Below are 18,779 nucleotides of genomic sequence, written 5' to 3' on the forward strand. Positions count from 1 at the left end.
TGTTATAGAACTTTGGTCCTGTGCTGGGTATTTTAAAGTGCTTTATAAATAAAGATGGTTTGGATTGGATAAAATTAAATACATCTTGTTCTCTTAGACTTTATTATTGTGATCCAGTGGAACTCTTTTCCTGCTCCCTGTTATGGATCTCTGTGACTACAATAAAATTCCCTCCATCCATCACTGAATTGCACTGAAGTAAAATGTCATCCTAAACACTGCAGTACACCAAAGGACACCACTAATAAACACTGATTATACTCTGTTCTTCTTGCAGCAACAATTTTTTCTGCAGGTAAAAATTTCCCATGTCACCCACAGCTGCAACTGAGCAGTAAGAATGTATTTGTCTCTATTCAAATGATGATTCAGTGAATTTGAATTATCCTGCAGCAGGAGAATGACCCCAAGCATACAGTCAAAGTCATTAAGAACTATCTTCAGTGTAGAGAAGAACAAGAAGTACTGGAAGTGATAGTACAGCCCACCACAGAACCCTGAACATCATCGAGTGTGTCTGGGTTTACATGAAGAGAGAGAAGGATGTGAGGAAGCTGGTAGGAACAACCTACCTTCAAAAACTGTGTGCAAGTGCACCTAGAAGAATTGATGCTGTTTTGAAGGCAAAAGGTGTTTACACCACTTATTGATTTATCTTTTGTTCATTCACTGCATTTTGTTGATTGATGAAAATATGGTGACTTTCAGCTCGCAGGGCTCAAATAAGAGAACCAATCAGTCATATTTGTTGGTTATTGTTACGCCCCAGTCTAGGGGTACAGAAACATAACATAAGGGTTGGAAAGAAGTGACCCCGCCCTGGTTCCAAAAACCATAGTCAGAAGCCAATCTTTGAAGTGAGCAGTGGTTCATTTGTGTCTACACTGAAAAACTTTACTCTGGGATGAACAAAGTCCGAAATAACAACCCCCCCCCCCCAAAAAAGCAACAAAAAACCCCCCAAAAAACAAGCTAAGTCAGGAAAGGAGGTGCTATCTAAACCCTACGTGAAACATAAACCAAACAAAGGACACATGCTACACCTAACTCCCTAACTGAAATAAACAGGAGAATATTAAGGCAGCTCTCCTCTTCTGCTTCTATGCTTATTTACAGTTTACTATTTACAAGTGAAAATGTGTCTACATACTATGTCCAAAGCTCTGTAGGTCTTAAGGATCACACACACGAATGTCACAAAGTTTGGAGGCCAAGGATGGGTCTGCTGCTGCTGTCACCTGCTGTCGCCAACAACTGCTGGTGAGGGATGTTTTAAAAACAGCCACATGATGAGGGGACCAATAACCCACCGCCAGCTCTCCTATCAGGAAGGACCTGTAGATACTTAAAGACATAGCACAGAAACAAACTCTACACGGCCAGGGCCGTAACAGCTATTGCCAATAACCTTCAACTATTAAAATACATTTTGCTAAAGTGACTTTAATGTCCCCTGTATTAGATCAAAATAAGAGAAAACAGATAACCACTGTTGTGATACCCTTTATCTCTCACCTGGGTTTGTTGGTTTTGTCAAGTCAATTAATACAAAGAAGGACTGGCTTTGTTGAGCTGCCTCAGTTAAATCACTAACACGGGTACACACTTAGCCTGTATTTTTGTAGGAACATTACATGCTGGCAACTTAAGCTCACCATCTGTAAACTTAACATGTTGAAGCTCAAGATTAAAGAAAACAAACTGAAGCAAAATTAAGAGAAACTCTATATTTGTTTCTTTATCAGTACCTGTGAGAAGACTGTTCATACTGTGTTGTTCTCTCTGCAAAGGTTTCTATCAGTTAATCTCAGAGAGACAAAGTAAACATTTACCGTCAGGTCCCAAGCTACTGCTAAAGATACTGTTACTGTGCCACGTGCATATCTTTGGAAATAATGAATTAGGTGGGAAAATCTGACAATTAAAATCAGTTAATTAACTAAAAGATAGAAAACAAGTAGAAAACCAAATTGAAAGGAAATATGTGTCGGTGTGTCTCCTCCTGTGATAAAGCTCCATATGTACCACTGAAAACAGTTAAATTAGTTTGAATCAGAAATCAGGGCTCAAACTACTTGTTCTGAGACCATTTCTTCATTTTTCACACCAAACTGTTTGTAGCTGTCGCATTGAAATGTAATTATTATGTGATTGCAATGTTCAACATTTGGTGTTTAATCTGGATTCATGTTGTGTTGTCGCCACCTACTGGTGGGCCTGAGTGTGACGCTTTGTGGTGTGCGTGCTTTGGGGTGATGCTCAATTAAGCGCACATGTCACCAGAGACTGAAGGCTCGAGCCAGAAAGAGAATGCTAGCCTGTGTAAAGGGTGGAAATATAGAAGATATGGACTACAATTGCTCATGAATGTTCAGTAGAAAGGCGCACACGGTATGTTGGTGCATTTACTTTGTGTGTATGTTTTATTTGAGTTGTAATTTTTGTTCTGCTGATGTAATATCCGTGTTTTTCATTGATCATTTCACCATAGTTTTTCACGGTGTTTGCTGGTGAAAAGAAGATTAAAATACTGGCTGAACATCAGTTGGAGCATGGCCCTTTATTCTACTTCGAACATGAAAAACCTTCAGGAGCAGTTACACTGTTTAATGAGACAAACGTTACAGAGTTCATCAAATATAACTAACGCTTTAACATTATCAGGATTTCATAATACAAACTTCAAATCAACAGGAAAACAGCTGCAGAACATGTGGATCAAAATGAATTCATTAAAAAACAACATGTGGACTTCAAGGATAAAGTAAATACACTAAAGTGAAAGGAGGAGCCAAAATTTGAAGGAATTTGAATTAAGTAAAAGTAGTCACCTGTGATCTTTAAATTGGTCCTGATGTGTGCTGCTGTTTTTAACTTTCAACATTTCTTTGCTGCCACTGTGAATACGAATGTGGTCTTTGCCTAATTAAATAAAGGTTACACTGACTCACTGCTTCATCTTCTGGTACAAACTGGCATTACATGGAAGTACAGCCCAAAACCAGTTCAGCTTGAGTTTCTTTTTTCTGGACATAAAGTCACAGCAGGTGTTGTTTCAAAGCTGGTGGACAGATTTAGTTCATTTTGGAGGTTTTAAGAGCAACTGCTGTGAAAATATTTGTAGTTTTGGGAGAAAATGATTTAAGAGAAGATTTTACCTCAGCAAAAGATTAAATATGAAGAAGGATTGAAATTTAACTTAGGTAACACATAAAATGAATACAACTACTAAACACTACTGTGTCCTAAGGAAACAAAGACTAAAATGTAACAGGGATAACATTTTAGAGAATTAAAATCCCTCAAAGGAAAAATAATAAACTTGATATGCATATCTATACATGCAGCTTCCTAAATGTAACATTCAGGATTATTCACTGCAGCTCCAGAAATCAGAGCTACCTCATCAGATCCAAGTGTGACATCAGCTGACACTCTTTACAGGAGATTCCATCTGAACTCTGTGGAGCCTGATCTCAAGGTTTTTAAGTCTGACCTTGAAACCAGAAGAGGATCTTTCTCTCTCTTCAGATTCATTGTGATTCAGTGTTAAATCCACTGTGAATGATTTGGTGTCTTTTTAAGTTTCCAGCCTTGGTAAAAGCCTTTCCACACAACTCACAGCTATAAGGTTTAAATCCACTGTGGATGATTTGGTGTGTTCTTAAGGTTTGTGCCAGGTAAAAGACTTTCCACACAAGTCACAGCTGTAAGGTTTAACTCCACTGTGGATGAGTTGGTGTGTTTTTAAGATTTAGCCTGGGTAAAAGACTTTCCACACAAGTCACAGCTGTAAGGTTTAACTCCACTGTGGATGAGTTGGTGTCTTTTTAAGTCTCCAGCCTGGGTAAAAGACTTTCCACACAAGTCACAACTGTACGCTTTAACTCCACTGTGGATGAGTTGGTGAGTTTTTAAGCCCCCAGCCTTGGTAAAAGACTTTCCACAAAACTCACAGCTGTAAGGTTTAAATCCACTGTGGATGAGTTGGTGAGTTTTTAAGCCCCAGCCCTGGTAAAAGACTTTCCACACAACTCACAGCTGTAAGGTTTAACTCCACTGTGGATGAGTTGGTGAGTTTTAAGTTCCAGCCAGGGTAAAAGACTTTCCACACAAACTCACAGCTGTAAGGTTTAACTCCACTGTGGATGAGTTGGTGTGTTTTTAAGGTTTGAGCCAGGGTAAATTCCTTCCCACACTCATCACAGCTGTAGGTTTTCTCTCCCTTTCTTCTGTGAGGTTTGTCAGCCTCCTGAGAGCGCTGACTTCTTGCTCCATGTTGGTCCTGCAGTGACAGAGATACAAACAGAGGCAGTGAGTGAAATGCAGTCGTGGAACAAACTGAAATTGGTGGAATCAGACATGTAAAAAAAAAACCACATTGTTGGTGTGTTACCACCACCTTCTGGTGATAGTATCACATTACAATGATGTCCTACAATGAGAGTTGTACAAAATGACAATATTGAAGAAATATTGATCATCAAAGAATCTATACTTCAGAAAAAAATTTGAGTTCAACTGATGATATTGTTGTTTCAATGTGTGTAGAGAAAATATGATCTTTGTATTTTCTTGTAACTTCTGTGGTTTTTGGTTGTGAATGTAGATTCTGTATATATGGAGGAGCCCAGGATGGAAAAGATAAAGCTGCTGTTAACAGGTTTTTAAAAACCGACCAGCTGTACACACAGTTTCAATAACAGTGTAACTGTGATGTTTTTCTCACCTTTTGTGTTGAAGTCATTGTTTCCTCTGTAGTGGCTGAGCTGAGTCCAAATGGCTGAAATTGTTCCTCTGCTGCACCACCAGACTCTTCTCCTCCTGTTACTCAGCTGGGACACAAAAAGTATATATTTGTATTTTATCCCTGACAAAAAGAAGCAGAGCAAATAAACATGACTAAACTCCTCAGTGACAACAATACCTATGAAGCTTCAAGGTGAAACCCCAGAAGCAACTACAAAAAGAAAGTCATCAGTTGCCTACAAGAACTTGAAAGGGAAAAACCCCTCCCCCTGCACATCACCACCTTTACCCAGGGGATGCTACACCCTGTATATATGGACTTCCATAGATCCACAAAGACGGAGTCCCGATCAGTCTCAATGGTAGCAGTATAAACTCAGCCACCTACAACATTTCAAGCACCTCATTACCATCCTAGCGCCCCTAGGATGGTAATGGTTGAAATGTAATGAGGTTTTTAGAAAACATTTCGAAACTCACTTTGTTAATGTGGAATTCTAAAATTATTTTACAAATGGAGAATTTATTTATCAAAATTATCAAATATTATTTGATTTACTCATGAAAGTGGCCACTTTCATGAGTAAATCATAAGTTTTTACTATTTCTTTTCCATATGGGTTGTATCTGCTTGACGCATGAGGGGGCATCATAAATAATACCGTGATGCTATAAAAACAACTGCTTGTGTATTATTGGGCGGAGATTGACGATGAGTGTGTGACAGTGTTCATCCCCCCACACGTGTGTTTATTAAAATCATCGTTTGACCCAACTAGAGCAGGGCGATATGGCCAAAAATATTTATCACGATATATATTTGAAAATTTGCGATAACGATATAACTGACGATATAATTGATGCGAGACAAAATACAACTCCACAACATTACTAGTGCAAAAAGACAACCTTCCATTTATTTTCACTTAAACAAGAAGCTGGTTTTTATGTACATTAAAGCTTTATAAAAATGTAACAGTGCAAATGCAAATTCCTTGCTGAAAGTTTAACCAAAAGGCATTTCCAGTAGAAATGGGCTGACATATCCTGAGCATAACCATGTATAATATCCACTGAAGTTAAAAAGAGGTGCTTTGCAACATTAAACTGCAGTGTGCAGTACGTATTTTTCGGACCATAAGGTGCACGGGATTATAAGGCACATTAAGCGAAACAAAGCAGTCAGATAAATCAAACTTTATTAAACTCATTCTTCTTGCTTCCTCCACTTCTGTACCATTGATTCATTAATGTTGAATTCTCTGGCAGCTGCTCTATTCCCATGTTGTTGCAGTATATTAATGACTAACCTCGTATTGTGGATGGATTATCTCAGTTGTTCTCCTGACTGAAGTTTGGTCCGTTTACAGCATCCTGCCATGCGATTGCATTTGTCTCTAACCACGAGGAACCTTCACGTTAACTTTTATAAGTGGAAAAGTGTTAGTGTTCGTCCTCCAGCTTCACTGTTTATGTTATGCTAACATAGCTGTGTCGCTAGCGATCACGTAGCACATCATTATATACCAGCTAGCCCAACTTCAGTAACCCTACAAACGTCACTGCTGTTTAGTTTCCTGTCTTCATTTATGTTGGAAGTGATAGCAGAGCTGTACGTTTGAATTTTTTCAGAAATCTCTCAGTCAGAACATGCTATATCATGCTTAGGTAACTAGCGAAACTAGCGAGCTAACTTCCGCTAGCTTCCTGCTAACTTCTAACTCCGTTAAATGTAATAAATTTTGTTTTCATGGATGCCTGGAAGTTAAACTTCATAGTTACACCTGGTAAAGCAGCAATGCTGATCGTTTTATTAAAGATGAAAGAATTTAGACAGTTTTTAACTCTCAGTGATGCTGCAGTGTTCGTTTGACCTGAAGCATACAGAGTTTAGGACCCAGATTTAAGAGCATCTTAGTCCGACAAATACGACAATAACGACGGCCGCTTGCATGTTCTGCAAAAAAATGTGCTTTGTCGTGTATCTGACGGACAAACACCAAACCAGTTCCACATCACTGAAGTTGCACCATTTTTACAAACCAATTCTGGTTCATCTGTTTCACTCAACAATCGGCCATGTGCGTATGAAAACAAAGGCACTGCGCATGCGCGTTTTACTCCCATTCTATCGCGATATTTCATTTTCCTATCGTTGCCTAACATTATACCGGTATTACCGTGAACGGTATAATATGGCCCAGCCCTAGTCCCAACCCTCCTGGACAAGTGTTGTGATTTTGAATCCCTCCTGTATTCCTCCTCAATATTTGAACGCTTAACAGTGTCCACGTCACACAGCTCCATGGATTTTGGATTATCTTCTCTGCTCAAGGGGAGGAGGTGGAGAAAGAATCTATTCGGGTCCAGCTATGTCGGATTATTGCTGCCAGCTTGTTTTTTGTGGAGCGCTTATCGGAGCAGCACAATGACTTTTTTTGGCTACAACTGGAGGAGTTTCCCATTCACTGCCAAAGCAGCAAGTCCCTCAGCATGCAGACTGAATCACTCCAGCCCCTGTGTGACGCAGCTCTCCCTACACCAGATACAGGAATTAAAGTTGGCGTGTTGAGCCTCCCGCCTGTCTCCAGGTCCATGTCGATGCAGCAGCAGACAAGTGCTGCATTTTCCTGGACACAACCAGTGGCTGCTTCTAGCACCACATTCACCTCAGCCATGGCAGCGCCAGCTTCCACAACCGTGGCTTCCAGGAGGAGGCGGTGTCCACGTCATCACCGCGGCTTACAGCAGCATGAGGTGGGTGACTGTGTTCCGCGTGTTTTTTCTAAGGAGGAAGCTAAAATCAACACAGATTTGCCAGTTCATTGGCCCGGTTATGAAGAGACTGTTCATGTTCATGAAAGGACTAAGACTGACAAGTTACTGCCCAAGTCTTCCACAGAACATCTTATCGCTTTGCACAATTATCTAGCATCTCTGTGTATTAATCATGCCACGACCCATGCTTCTAAGAAGTCAGGCTTCAAGACTGTTTTCACTGGAGATGCTAGCCATGAGGCTCAGCAAAGCCCCTGTGGGACTGAGACCCAGGCCAGGTTATCCAGAGGCTGATTTGGAGGACTAACTTTGCTCTGGACCTCCCGAAGAGCCTGTTTCTGCTTCCATGGGGGTCACTGAGCAGTTTGTGTAGACTCTTCTAGTTTTTCTGTTTATAAGATTGGGGAAACCAATCTTATAAACAGTAACTAGAACCACTGAAGGAACAATGGGCTGGTAGGTCAGTTCCTTCATCATAATTATGTAAATTCTCATGACCACTGATCAAAGACCACTGATCAATGGCCATGAGTACCATTCACAGAGAGTTGGGGAATGGCTGCAATCACAGCATTGTAAGATGGCGAAAGATGTACCCTTAGGCCCCCTCCTCGATTCAGAGATGGTCTTTCCCTTTTCATGTAAATGGCCTCTTGACGCCACGCTCAAACTTGCGTTCCTCCCTGTCCAGGATGTGTACATCCTCATCAGTGAAAGAGTGTCCACTGGCCTGTAGGTGTTGTGGAGGCAGATTTTTCTTCTCATGTATTAATCACATATTTAATCATATCACATTAGTTATAGAAATATCACTCTTACTTTACTATAGTAAGAGCACTGAGCTCAGCAGTACAGCCGGGATCCAGGTTTTGATTGCATGATTTTTTTTTCCTCTTTCAGAAATATGGAACAGAAAACATGGAGTATGAAGTGTGTAGAAGCTGAGGAATGCAGTAAAGAGAAGTGTGTTTGTGTGTGTTTGTAAGAAGTGATGGAAAGAGATGTGTTAAAATGTGGATAGAAGAATAAGAGAGGGAAAGTGTTATTGAGCAGTGATGAAAATGATATTATAAGTGTCTCAGTCTGTTATTACAGGTGACTACGGAACTGGATCAATGTCCACCACGGCACAGCGGCCAGAACAAAATATATATTAACAATGCTTGGTGCATGAACTCCACTACTACTGAGAGTCACTGCTCACCTAATGCGGAGTTTTTAATGGTCAAATGCAGACCTTATTATCTCCCCAGAGAACTCACTTCGATCATACTCACTGCCGTGTATATACCCCCCGACGCTAATGCTAGGTTGGCCATGAAAGAACTTTCTGCAGCCATTAACAAACACCAGAATAAACACCCCGAGGCTGCTTTTATTGTTGCTGGCGACTTCAACCACACCAACTTAAAGACAGTCCTCCCCAGATTCCACCAACATGTCTCCTGCCACACCAGAGGAGACAAGACTTTAGACCATGTGTATTCCAACCTGGCTGGAGCTACAAAGCCACACCCCTCCCCCACATTGGACAATCGGACCATCTCTCCCTGTTCCTCACACCTAGGTATTCACCACTCATCCAACGTGTGAAACCTGCTGTGAGGACAATTAAAGTGTGGCCAGAGGGGACAGACGCAGTGCTCCAGGACAGATTTAAAAACACAGACTGGAATATGTTCACCCACACAGACCTGGACCAGTACGCCTCATCTGTACTGGATTACATCTCCAAACCACAGACAGTGTCACCACCCAGAAACGGATCACCATGTACCCCAACCAGAAGCCTTGGATGAACCGGGATGTTCGTCTCCTCCTGAAGGCCCGCAACACCGCCTTTAGGTCAGGAGATGCACACGCCTACAGCACAGCCAGGGCTAATCTAAAGAAGGGCATCAAAAAAGCCAAACACCATTACAAAAAGAAGGTAGAAGAACACTTCTCCAACTCCAACCCCCGACGCATGTGGCAAGGACTCCAGACCATTACAGACTACAGGACCACCAAACCCTCCCCCGCATCCTCTGATGTCTCCTTCCTCAACGAGCTCAACAACTTTTATGCTCGTTTTGAGCGAGGGAACCCCACAACCACAACCAAAGCAGACATGACGCCAGACCACCAACCTCTGACTCTCTCCCCCACCGATGTAGGAGCGGTGCTGAGCAGGATCAATGTCCACAAGGCTGCAGGTCCTGATGGCATCCCCGGGCGTGTTCTCAGAGCGTGTTCTGGGGAGCTTGCAGGAGTGCTCACAGACATATTCAATCTGTCCTTGGCCCACGCTGTGGTACCGGCCTGCTTCAAATCCACCTCCATCGTCCCGATACCCAAAAACTCCAACCCATCTTGCCTCAATGACTAGTAGCACTCACCCCCATCATCACTAAGTGCTTAGAGCAGCTGGTCCTAGCACACTTCAAATCCTGTCTCCCCACACCCTGGACCCCACCAATTCGCATACCGCCAGAACAGGAGCACAGAGGATGCAGTCTCCATTGCACTGCACTCTGTCCTCTCACACCTGGACAACAACAACACCTACGCCAGAATGCTGTTTATAGACTTCAGTTCAGCATTCAATACAATCCACCCCTCACAACTCATCAGGAAACTGACAGACCTGGGCATCAGTTCCCTCATCTGCAAATGGTTACTGGACTTCCTGACCAACCGCCCCCAACATGTCCGGCTGGATAACCACTGCTCATCTACCATCACAATGACCACAAGACTGTGTGATGAGCCCTTTCTCACCTGGACGACCAACTGCTCCAAGCTGGTCAAGAAGGCTCACCAGCGCCTCTTCTTCTTGAGGACTCTGAGGAAGAACCACCTGTCCTCAGACATCCTGGTGAACTTCTATCGCTGCACCATCGAGAGCATCCTGACCAACTGTATAACAGTCTGGTACGGGAACTGCTCTGCCTCGGACCGGAAGGCGTTGCAGAGGGTCGTGAAAACTGCCCAGCGCATCGCCGGAGCACCACTTCCTGCCATAAAAGACATCTACAGGAAGCGGTGTCTGAAAAGGGCTGGGAAAATCATCAAAGACCCCAGTCACCCATCACATGGACTCTTCACCCTCCTGCCCTCTGGGAGGCGCCACAGGAGCCTCCGGACTAAGACCACCAGGTACCGGAACAGCTTCTTCCCCACAGCTGTCAGACTCCTGAACTCTGCCTCCTGACATCTGACCCACGTTAAACTCATGGACTGAACATACACACCCCCACAATGGACAACTGTACCCTCAAACACACAATAATAACATGGAGTGAACCACCACTCACAACCACTAGCACTTTATATAGCCTCTGTAGAAACTATCTACACCCTCACTTACAGTGGGGCAAAAAAGTATTTAGTCAGCCACCGATTGTGCAAGTTCCCCCACCTAAAATGATGACAGAGGTCAGTAATTTGCACCAGAGGTACACTTCAACTGTGAGAGACAGAATGTGAAAAAAAAAATCCATGAATCCACATGGTAGGATTTGTAAAGAATTTATTCGTAAATCAGGGTGGAAAATAAGTATTTGGTCAATAACAAAAATACAACTCAATACTTTGTAACATAACCTTTGTTGGCAATAACAGAGGTCAAACGTTTACTATAGGTCTTTACCAGGTTTGCACACACAGTAGCTGGTATTTTGGCCCATTCCTCCATGCAGATCTTCTCGAGAGCAGTGATGTTTTGGGGCTGTCGCCGAGCAACACGGACTTTCAACTCCCGCCACAGATTTTCTATGGGGTTGAGGTCTGGAGACTGGCTAGGCCACTCCAGGACTTTCAAATGCTTCTTACGGAGCCACTCCTTTGTTGCCCGGGCGGTGTGTTTTGGATCATTGTCATGTTGGAAGACCCAGCCTCGTTTCATCTTCAAAGTTCTCACTGATGGAAGGAGGTTTTGGCTCAAAATCTCACGATACATGGCCCCATTCATTCTGTCCTTAACACGGATCAGTCGTCCTGTCCCCTTGGCAGAAAAACAGCCCCATAGCATGATGTTTCCACCCCCATGCTTCACAGTAGGTATGGTGTTCTTGGGATGCAACTCAGTATTCTTCTTCCTCCAAACACGACGAGTTGAGTTTATACCAAAAAGTTCTACTTTGGTTTCATCTGACCACATGACATTCTCCCAATCCTCTGCTGTATCATCCATGTGCTCTCTGGCAAACTTCAGACGGGCCTGGACATGCACTGGCTTCAGCAGCGGAACACGTCTGGCACTGCGGGATTTGATTCCCTGCCGTTGTAGTGTGTTACTGATGGTGACCTTTGTTACTTTGGTCCCAGCTCTCTGCAGGTCATTCACCAGGTCCCCCCGTGTGGTTCTGGGATCTTTGCTCACCGTTCTCATGATCATTTTGACCCCACGGGATGAGATCTTGCGTGGAGCCCCAGATCGAGGGAGATTATCAGTGGTCTTGTATGTCTTCCATTTTCTGATGATTGCTCCCACAGTTGATTTTTTCACACCAAGCTGCTTGCCTATTGTAGATTCACTCTTCCCAGTCTGGTGCAGGTCTACAATACTTTTCCTGGTGTCCTTCGAAAGCTCTTTGGTCTTGGCCATGGCGGAGTTTGGAGTCTGACTGTTTGAGGCTGTGGACAGGTGTCTTTTATACAGATGATGAGTTCAAACAGGTGCCATTCATACAGGTAACGAGTGGGGGACAGAAAAGCTTCTTACAGAAGACGTTACAGGTCTGTGAGAGCCAGAGATTTTCCTGTTTGAGGTGACCAAATACTTATTTTCCACCCTGATTTACGAATAAATTCTTTACAAATCCTACCATGTGGATTCATGGATTTTTTTTTCACATTCTGTCTCTCACAGTTGAAGTGTACCTCTGGTGCAAATTACTGACCTCTGTCATCATTTTAGGTGGGGGAACTTGCACAATCGGTGGCTGACTAAATACTTTTTTGCCCCACTGTATGATAACACACAATCTCATCTTAGCTGTGCTTTCTAGCCTAGACCAATGATCTAATAAGGATACTCCTAAATCAAAACCCGCAGAAATTATTACATGCTTTTTCCAATCCCACGGCGTTGTTGCCTTTTGGCGTTTTCATAACCTTTCATCAAGGGCATACTGCTACTACTCTCCTGTCCACAAAACATTCTCTCGGATAGATTTTTTTCTTTTATTGATAAACGTGCTCTTCCACTGGTTGAAACTTGCAATTATCAATCTATTGTTATTTCAGACCATGCTCCCCTAGTGATGAGAATGCACATCCCTGGTGCCAATCGCATATACTGCCCCTGGAGTTTTAATCCTGTTTTACTCTCTAATGAAGCATTCATGAATTTTAGAAAATCTGAGATTAGAGACTTTCTTGAACCAAACCAGACCCCTGGGATGTCTTTTTCAGTCATATGGGAGTCCCTGAAAGCCTATCTTCGGGGTCAAATTATCTCATTTTCAGCAGCAAGAAAAGAAGCTGACACTGAGCACTTGAAACAGCTATTATATGATATTTTGCGGTTAGATATAAACTACAGTCACTCACCATCGGAAAGCACCCTTAAAGAACGTCAGACCCTCAAAATGAAATTTGATCTTTTTTCAACAAAGCAAGTGGAGCAACCTATCCTAAAGTCTAGACGTACTTTCTATGAGGAGGGAATTGGCAGTGTCTTAGCACATCAAATACGTCAAAAGTCATCCAAACAGTTCATCTCTGAAATAGCTGATGAACAGGGCCTAAAGCATACAGACCACGCAGAAATCAACTCCTGCTTCCAACAATTTTACTCTTATTTATATACCGCAGAATCATGCCAAGATGAGTCTGCTATGGACAGTTTCCTTAGTTACCTCAGTATAACCACAGTTGACCCAAAACTGGTTACTGAACTCGAAAGGGACCTCTCTATCCAGGAGGTCATGATGGCGATTGGTGGAATGCAAAGTGGCAAGTCCCCTGGACCAGATGGATTTTTAAAGACATTTTCTAACAAACTTGCACCACTTCTGCTGTCAGTCTTTTTGGAGTCCTATTCATCTGGCACTCTCCCTCCAACTATGAGAGAAGGGTTTTTTTCCACTCATTCTTAAAAAGAACAAAGACCCTCTCCAATGTAGCTCATACTGGACGATTTCACTGCTAAACACCAATGCAAAAATTCTTGCAAAGATTTTTTCACAGCGCTTAGGAGGTCGTGTTACTAACAATCATCTCCACAGACCAAACCGGCTTTATCAAGGGCAGACACTCTTTCTTCAACATTAGACGCATCTTAAGCATAATTCATGACCTTCCCTCAAAGGATTACACCTGAAGCCCTACTGTCACTTGATGCTGAGAAGGCCATTCCACCGGGTGGAGTGGGACTACCTTTTATATAGTTTGAGCAAATTTTCCGTCCCGGGCTGCTCTGTCACTAATTATCGTTACTGTACTTTCATTACAAGTGTTATACTGTAAAAGCAACAGGCTGCACTCTGATTCAGCTCCTGCCCAGAGCTGATTATTAAATATGTGCATTCAGTCTCCACATGTGTAAAGACAGTAACACCAACTTTATTATTATTTTTTAAGCTTGTACCTCAGTAACTCCTCATTAATCTGTAACTATGGATTAAACTGTAGAACTGAAAAAATGTAAGAGAAGAACTTCAGATCCTGAGCGTGTGAGGAGAGAAGGATCAGCTTTATTTCAGATTTAAGAGATAGACTTTATAATTCAGTTTGCGATGGTTCTGTTCTCTTTGCGATTACAGGAGCTGCCCTCAGGTTCAGACCTCAGCACCAGTCAATGACAGCAGACAGATCATCCAACATGTTCACATGTTAACTGCAAAATTAACTGATGAAAACAGTACAAAGGTTAAAGTACCACATGTGCTGTCAGTGAAAGCTGCAGCTGTTTTATTGATGAAGTCAAAGACAAAAAGTCAAAAGGATTAATCACCCATGTAACTGTGTCACTATATATCAGCATTAACATAGCCCTGTTTGGTGTTTCAAAGAGCTGCTGATCTGTAAATGTCCGGAGACTCTGGAGAGTATCCGAGTATTTATGACGTTACACGTTACACAAACCAAAAGTCTCCATCACAGTGTTCATGAAGATGAGGAGTGCTGAAGATTTCCCAGTGAGGGAGCTGCTGGTGAAGATGATGAGTTCCGCTTGATCAATGCCATGAGCTTCAGTCTTCCTGGTGTTTCTTGAATGAAGCCTCTATGGGCAGAAATCTGTGCCATCAGAAACTGAATATGAATAAGTTAAATTTGAATTTGAATTGCTCAGATTGAATCTGAATTGTAACTTGAATAAATGCTTTAAAATACTAAACATGAATTATCCTAATTTTAAATTCAATTTATTGGTTTGAAAATGATCATCACTAAATTGAAATTTAATTTTATATTTTGAAAACGAATTAATTTTCTTTGAAACCGCATTTTATCCTTTAAAAATTCAGCTTTCGAATAATTTCAGATTCACTTCTCACCATTCAGTTTCAGTTCTACAATTCAATTTCAGTTCCAAAATTCAGTTTTTTGGGACTTAAATCCGGTTCCGGTTCAAGAGTAGTCGAGTGCAGATTAATAGAACTACGTTTTGCTAGCGGACCGAAAGTGTTACTGACAGGAATCTACAGCATCTTGAGCTGAATTAAGACTTCAGAAGTCATTTGTCATGTCGAATGACCAGCGGATAAACTCTCAGGTTACTAATAAATGTATTACATGTATAGGAACAAGCGTCATGTTAACAAATGATAGCCATACAGTACCTTTAATCTTATTGTAGCTGTTAGCTAAAAATGCTAATTTAGCGTAGTTTGCCCTGAATTCAGCTTTGACAAACAAATATGATCGACTGTTTCTAGTAGAATTCCAAAGTTGTCATCTTGTACCCTCTCAGAGTACCCCCTCTGTATGCTTGCAGAGACCCCTACAGTAGGGAAACATGCAAACCGGTAGGGATGGGTATTGATAAGATTTTCACGATTCCGATTCCATTTTCGATTCTGTTTAACGATTCGATTCTTTATCGATTCTCTTATCGATTCTCTTATCGATTCTCTTATCGATTCTTTTTAAAAAAGGAGAACACTAAGGTCGATTCGCTTAGAACTTTGTTTTATATCTTCTCTTTGAACAAGATAGAAATTTAGGAGCAACATGGCCTTACAAACCCAACAGTGAGATCTTAAGAGATCATTAAGAGATCCACAGCCTAGTGATAATTTAGAACATTTTTGCTTGAAGATTCCACAGCTAAATGTTTGTTACAAAGCCAGATTGAGTCCATTTGTAACCCTCAAGGCTTTTGTTAGCTTTTAAAGAGTCCCCTGAGTAGTACGACGGGAAGTTTATTAGGTAGTTATGTATGTCCGGATAGCATAGATCTGGGATGCTGGAATACTTTTGAAAAGCACGCCAGGAGCATTATACGGGTCAGTAATACTTAACCTAGTTTTTTTTTGATATACAGCAAGATGTCATGCAAATTAAAGTGGGATGAATACTCTGATGGCTGAAAAGTTTCTGTAGTGCCGCTTACAGTGGTGTTGTTCATGTTGCTGCCAAAACGGTCAGCTGACAACTGGTAGTCACGTGGGGTCCAGAGCATATTTTGCTTCCTGCAACTGGTCCGTCGGATTATTGTCTCCCCAGTAACACTTCCGTTGTTTTTTCCTATTTGTATATTAAATTTTTCCTATTTGTTGTTCTTTTCCCCCCCTATATCTGTTGTTGTTTTACTATATCCATTGTGTTTTTTCCTATTTCCATTGTCGTTTTTCCTATTTCCATTGTCCATTTGACCTCTTAGGGCCACCGTAGAGGAGGATCTCTGCTGTCTGGTCTGTCAGCAGGTCTTCATAGATCCTGCTTTTCTGTCATGCAGCTACAGCTTCTACAAAGACTGTCTGAAGAGTAGGGATGGGTATTGATAAGATTTTCACGATTCCGATTCCATTTTCGATTCTGTTTAACGATTCGATTCTTTACCGATTCTCTTATCGATTCTTTTTTATAAAGTAGAACACTAAGGTCGATTAGCTTAGAACTTTGTTTTATATCTTCTCTTTGAACAAGATAGAAATTTACAAGTAACATGGCCTTACAAACCCAGCAGTGAGATCTTAAGAGATCCAGCCTACGGCTCTTCAATGGGGTGTCACAGGGTCCCCAGGAAAAAAAATTGTAAATGTAAAATAATAAAATAAATATTCTTCTGTAGCAATAACAAAGTATAACATAAATTATTCTGTAGCAATTACAGAGAGATCTCTCCCCTCTTTGTGCTGACAATCATCAAATATACAGATATTTACAAACTCTTCAGATCAAAACACAAACACTTTTTTAATTGTAACATCAAATCAGACTAAATGTTTATTTTTTTAGATTGATAAATATAAAAAACATATTTGTTAACTTTAAGAGTAAAGAGAGAAACTATCTGTATTTCTTAATTGCAAATGGCACCAAATTGTATTCAAACTTGAGCCACACTTATGGAGCTCCACAGTTCTTTTCCTGGTGTTTTGGTTGACATCTCTTGATTTTCCCATGTCACAGAAACAGGCTCTGTGTTTTGCCTTATATGCATCCACAGCTGTGCCACCAGATTTACTCACATGGACTCTACTAACCTATCAGAAGCTTCTTCAGCTCAGAATGGAATCGTCTGCAGTTTTCTTATTAATTAACAATAAACTTAGTGTATATGTACTCCTAAATTTGATGAAAGTGATAAAAAACAGAAGCTCTGTCTCTCTTTATTCTGACATTTAACTAATTCAAAAGATATTTCAATATTTATCTAAAACAAAACAAGTTTACTCTAAATTGATGTTGTACAGTAAAAAAATGTTCTTGTGTTTTCCATAAAGTGTATGTAAATATCTGGTTTAAACTGTGAATATACTGCTGTGTATTGAAATTCCTCTTGTTTTGCATAGAAATATACTGAACAACATACAAAGCATAATATATAAAATAACATCTACCAGAGTTTTTTCTTTGAAAGAAGCCCCTTATAGTCCATTCTTAGTATTTCAGTACATTACTGAAACCGATTTATTTAGCCGTGGAGGGTAACAACTGAAAATATGAAATAAACACACATGTAAGCTAAGACTCTCTAAAGAAACAGCATTGTTGTTGTTCGGCTTTTCATTTCGCCATTTGTTGATTCACTTGAAGAGCAAGTAACGTAATATGGGTCAAGTGATCAGTTTGATATCAATCTTTCGTGATACACCGTCATATTTACATTATTTGTACAGTACGAATGATTTGCTTTGGTACCTGGTCGAAACTTCAGTTCTCCTCTGTCTGTCTGGCTGCGTTTCTCATCAGCTACACTCGCATAAGGCTAGCAGCTCGCCCCCATGCGGTCAGTGTCTGAGCTCAGATCATACCAATATTAGGGGGGATTTACGCACAGTCGTAAATTCCCACAGTGTGGCAGCTATGTGCTTCGAATATTGTGTGACATAAATAAATAATAAAGTCTAACTTGACATAAATAAGCATAAAATCAAGAGTTCGGACACCGGTTTGTAGGGATGGGTATCGAAAACCGGTTCTTGTTGAGAACCGGTTCCCACTGTTTCAATTCCTTGGAATTGTTTGCCATTTTTGCAAACGATTCCCTTATCGATTCCAGTCGCCCCGAATGACGTCACCACGTTGCGGAGCGTCATTTACCTGGCAGGAAACACGGCCGTAAGCGGCTCAAACGCTCAAAAGTTTGGTTATACTTTACGAGAACGGATGACAACAGGGCAACTTGCAATACTTGCAAAGTAGATATTTCATTTAAGGGAGGAAACACTGACGAATATGCAAAAGCATTTGCTCACAAAACACGCGATGACCTTAAATGAATGTCGTGTTTTTAATTCCGCTCCGGACTCGTGAATCTCAACCCAGCAGCAGCGGTAACGTTTGCATGTCCTCTCCCGTTAATGCGGCAGGTAAATAATCAACTAACAGTGCATATTACACTCAACAAAAATATAAACGCAACACCTTTGTTACTGCTCCCATTCCCCATGGGATGGACGTAGAGACCTAAAATTCATTCCAGATACTAGGGCTGCCACGATTAGTCGACTATTAAAATCGTCGACGACTAATTTAATAGTCGACGCATCGTTTGAAGCTTTGTAAGATCACAAAAGACGCAGGAATAGTAGTAGGATTTAAGAGTGTAATAACGGACTGAAACAGAAGATGGCAGCACTGCATGTACAAGGATG

At 41.3% G+C, this 18,779-nt stretch overlaps 1 long non-coding RNA gene across 1 annotated transcript; it reads left to right on the forward strand.

Annotated features, from left to right (window-relative positions):
* Nucleotides 1-1,915: 1,915 nt before the first annotated feature.
* Nucleotides 1,916-2,544, forward strand: LOC121813529. The gene is made up of 2 exons (XR_006053747.1): nucleotides 1,916-2,391; nucleotides 2,492-2,544. It is a non-coding gene; the product is annotated as an uncharacterized LOC121813529 (long non-coding RNA).
* The last annotated feature ends 16,235 nt before the right edge of the window (nucleotides 2,545-18,779 follow it).

The sequence above is a fragment of the Haplochromis burtoni genome, unplaced genomic scaffold, assembly GCF_018398535.1.
Source record: "Haplochromis burtoni strain Fernald_Lab_line unplaced genomic scaffold, NCSU_Asbu1 Contig_1850, whole genome shotgun sequence".
NCBI classification, from domain to species: domain Eukaryota; kingdom Metazoa; phylum Chordata; class Actinopteri; order Cichliformes; family Cichlidae; genus Haplochromis; species Haplochromis burtoni.